The 4,745-nt window shown below is 47.0% G+C and overlaps 1 pseudogene; it reads left to right on the top strand.

The window, feature by feature from the left end:
* The first annotated feature begins 2,970 nt into the window (after positions 1-2,970).
* On the top strand, positions 2,971-3,088 carry LOC124712879 (annotated as a pseudogene).
* The last annotated feature ends 1,657 nt before the right edge of the window (positions 3,089-4,745 follow it).

The raw sequence follows: 4,745 nt of genomic DNA, 5'->3' as shown, positions 1-4,745 counted from the left end.
GCGTATCACCCAGCGTGATGGTATGGGGTGCCATTGGTTACACGTCTCGTTCACCTCTTGTTCGAATTGACGGCGCTTTGAACAGTGGATGTTACATTTCAGATGTGTTACGACCCCTGGCTCTAGCCTTCATTCGATCCCTACGAAACCCTACATTTCAGCAGGATAATGCACGACCGCGTGTTGCAGGTCCTGTACGGGCCTTTCTGGATACAGGAAATGTTCGACTGCTGCCCTGGCCAGCAAATTCTCCAGATCTCTCACCAATTGAAAACGTCTGGTCAATGGTGGCGGAGCAACTGCCTCGTCCCAACACGCCAGTCTCTACTCTTGATGAACTGTGGTATCGTGTTGACACTGCATGGGCAGCTGTACCTGTACACGTCATCGAAGCTCTGTTTGACTCAATGCCCAGGCGTATCAAGGCCGTTATTATGGCCCGAAGTAGTTGTTCTGGGTATTGATTTGTGAGGATCTATATACCCAAAATGCGTGAAAATGTAATCACATGTCAGTTCTAGTATAATATACTTGTCCAATGAATACCCGTTTATCATCTACATTTCTTCTTGGTGTAGCAATTTTAATGGCCAGTAGTGTATGTGGGATAAATGAGTAACTATTTCTCCATCAATTTCAGAGAGCACATAAATACCAGCTAGAATTGTAAATGCTTATTTAGTACGCATCTACGTAATTACAATCACAAATCGAGCACCATTGAAAAAAATTGTGAAAGTAGTGCATACTGTGGAGAAGAGTAGAGTAATGGTCGACTGAAGGAAATTCAAGTTTACCGTGCCTTGAAATAGCAACCGAAAGTTTATTTATTTATTTACTTTGCAGAGCTATATTGTAAAAGTACATACAATGAAACTGTAATAAGATAAGATAAAATAATACGAATCAGCGCAAGTTTCATGTCGGAAGCAAGCCGAGATGTGTTTGTGTATGGCCAAGCAGAAGGAAACGGTCGAGCGGCAGCGCTGTTATACCAAAACAAGTACTCTCACAGACACAAACTATGTCACACATTTCAAGCCTTTTTTGGGCGCTGTGTGGTCATGAGCCCTTTCAGAGAGACGAACATGTAGGGAGGCGGCGGACTGGACGTACACCAAATTTGGAGGATCGGGTTGAACAGGATATTAAGCGAACCCTAGTACAAACTCCAGCGAAGTGGCCGGCCTTGGTGGCCGAGCGGTTCTAGGCGCTTGAATCCGGAGCCGCGTGACTGCTACGGTCGCAGGTTCGAATCCTGCCTCGGGCATGGATGTGTGTGATGTCCTTAGGTTAGTTAGCTTTAAGTAGTTCTGAGTTCTAGGGGACTGATGACCTCAGAAGTTAAGTCCCATAGTGCTCAGAACCTTTTGAACCAGCCAAGTGGCCCGCCAGTAAGGTGTAAGCCAAAGCCCGATTATGTGTATCCTGCATGGCAACCGCTACTACCCCTGTCACCTGCAATCCTATTGAGACCACTTCGAACATCTGTTGTGACGTATATGCGTTGCAGCTTTGTACCGTGGTCCTGGACGATTTGTCGACATTGCACACACACCGTCCATTTTCTCATACATGTTCATAGTACTACTTTCCTCCATTTACAGTCAGGAATTTGTCGTTGCAGTTCGACCGTTTTATTGATGTTCTCGCTGTATTAATGTATGTGTAGGTAATAAAGGCCAACGGCCTTGCCGCAGTGGTAACACCAGTATGCGTCAGATCGCCGACATTATGCGCTGTTGGGCTTGGCTAGCAGTTGTGTGGGTGAGTGTCCGGGTCTGCCGAACGGTGTTAGCGAGTGGGGCGCATTCAGCCCTGTCAGACCAGTTGAGGAGCTATGTGACTGAGAAGTAGGGTCTCCGGTCACGAAAACTGACAACGGCGGGAGAGCTCTGTGCTGACCACATTCTGCTCCATTCCGCATCCAGCGACGCTTATCGGCTGAGGACGACAAGGCGGTCAGTCGATACGTTTGTACCTTGCGAGGCTTGTTCGGCCGGAGTTTTTAGTTTTTTAGGTAATAATGAAAGCTGAAGAACCGGCAATAGATAAAAGAAGTTGGGAGACCCATTTTACATCAATTGTAGATATCCAAAGAAAACAACCACGTAACTGCTGCAGGTGTTGCGTCTACTAAGTCTTTCCATGTATCCATGAATTTTCTTTTTGGGCAGTCGCGCAAGATGTGCTCCTATGTTTCTTCCGATGCTCCGTAGTCGCATTGATAGTCGTCGGTAATTCCCCACTTGTTTAGCCTATCTTTAATAACGGCGTGGCCAGGTCTGATACGGTTAAGGGAACTCGGTATTTTTCTTGGTTAGCTCGAGCCCGGGAGTTGGTTGGTCGGATCTGTGTTGCCTAACTTTTCATGACCACAGAAAGATGTACACTGATTTCTCCATTCATCTCTTAGATTATACCCTGGGGCGAGTCGGCCAGTGTTTAGCCAGATCAGTTCCCTACATTTTAATCGAATGCGTGGTAATTTGTTCGAGGAACACAGTATAAGAAATGGAGCGTCATGATCGATGATGTGTGGCTTTCTATTACTCTTTGGTGTACATACGTCTTATATTATTTCTGCTCTTCGCTGACTGACGTCATCTACACAGGTGTCCAAAATTAAAGCAACAAAAGGAAATTTTGCAAGGTAACATTTATTTTGCCACAAAACAGTATAAACAGGTGATAATAAAGTAGAAACAATGTAAGGAATATAGAGCGTAAACAACTGCAATATGTATAACGGTGTCGCACGGGGTAGCCGCGCGATATGAAGCGCCTTGGCACGGTTCGCGCTGCTCTCCCCGTTGAGGTTCGACTCCTCCCTCGGGCATGGATGTGTGTATTGTCCTTAACGCAAGTTAGCTTAAGTTAGATTAAGCAGCGTGTAAGATAACGGACCGATGACCTCAGCAGTTTGCTCCCATAGGAACTTACCACAAATTTCCAGTTACAATGCGTAACGGTAACGGCCTTGCCGCAGTGGCTACACCGGTTCCCGTGAGATCACCGAAGTTAAGCGCTGTCGGGAGTGGTCGGAACTTGGATGGGTGACCGTCCGGGCCGCCATGCGCTGTTGCCATTTTTTGGGGTGCACTCAGCCTCGTGATGCCAATTGAGGACCTACTCGACCGAATAGTAGCGGCTTCGGTCAAGAATACCATCATAACGACCGGGAGAGCGGTGTGCTGACCCCACGCCCCTCCTATCCGCATCCTCCACTGAGGATGACACGGCGGTCAGATGGTCCCGGTAGACCACTCGTGGCCTGAAGACGGAGTGCTAATGCATAACGGTAGACAAAAATCCTCTCTCCAACTTAAACGGGTTTGCCCGCACATTCCGACAACTGGTTAATGCGTTGAGTATGGGGTGTAACCAACTCTACATCTACATCTACGTCCATACTCCGCAAGCCACCTGACGGTGTGTGGCGGAGGGTACCTTCAGTACCTCTATCGGTTCTCCCTTCTATTCCAGTCTCGTATTGTTCGTGGAAAGAAGGACTGTCGGTATGCCTCTGTGTGGGCTCTAATCTCTCTGGTTTTATCCTCATGGTCTCTTCGCGAGATATACGTAGGAGGGAGCAAGATACTGCTTGACTCTTCGGTGAAGGTATGTTCTCGAAACTTCAATAAAAGCCCGTACCGAGCTACTGAGCGTCTCTCCTGCAGAGTCTTCCACTGGAGTTTATCTATCATCTCCGTAACGCTTTCGCGATTACTAAATGATCCTGTAACGAAGCGCGCTGCTCTCCGTTGGATCTTCTCTATCTCTTCTATCAACCCTATCTGGTACGGATCCCACACTGCTGAGCAGTATTCAAGCAGTGGGCGAACAAGCGTACTGTAACCTACTTCCTTTGTTTTCGGATTGCATTTCCTTAGGATTCTTCCAATGAATCTCAGTCTGGCATCTGCTTTACCGACGATCAACATTATATGATCATTCCATTTTAAATCACTCCTAATGCGTACTCCCAGATAATTTATGGTATTAACTGCTTCCAGTTGCTGACCTGCTATTTTGTAGCTAAATGATAAAGGATCTATCTTTCTGTATATTCGCAGCACATTACACTTGTCTACATTGAGATTCAATTGCCATTCCCTGCACCATGCGTCAATTCGCTGCAGATCCTCCTGCATTTCAATACAATTTTCCATTGTTACAACCTCTCGGTACACCACAGCATCATCTGCAAAAAGCCTCAGTGAACTTCCGATGTCATCCACCAGGTCATTTATGTATATTGTGAATAGCAACGGTCCTATGACACTCCCCTGCGGCACACCTGAAATCACTCTTACTTCGGAAGACTTCTCTCCATTGAGAATAACATGCTGCGTCCTGTTATCTAGGAACTCCTCAATCCAATCACACAATTGGTCTGATAGTCCATATGCTCTTACTTTGTTCATTAAACGACTGTGGGGAACTGTATCGAACGCCTTGCGGAAGTCAAGAAACACGGCATCTACCTGTGAACCCGTGTCTATGGCCCTCTGAGTCTCGTGGACGAATAGCGCGAGCTGGGTTTCACATGACCGTCTTTTTCGAAACCCATGCTGATTCCTCTGGCAGCAGTAACGGCCTGAATGATGTCGTGAATCTCATGTTGAGGCAATAACACTCATTCTTCCTGCAGAGAGAGTCGTGGGTGGCTGCTTACATGATGCATCCCAGCCATGATGTATGGGATTCGAAGGGGAGACCGAGGAGGCCACGCCATGCGTGCA

This window comes from Schistocerca piceifrons, chromosome 8 (genome assembly GCF_021461385.2).
Source record: "Schistocerca piceifrons isolate TAMUIC-IGC-003096 chromosome 8, iqSchPice1.1, whole genome shotgun sequence".
Taxonomy (NCBI): Eukaryota; Metazoa; Arthropoda; class Insecta; order Orthoptera; family Acrididae; genus Schistocerca; species Schistocerca piceifrons.
This window is presented reverse-complemented; position numbering and strand designations above follow the sequence as displayed.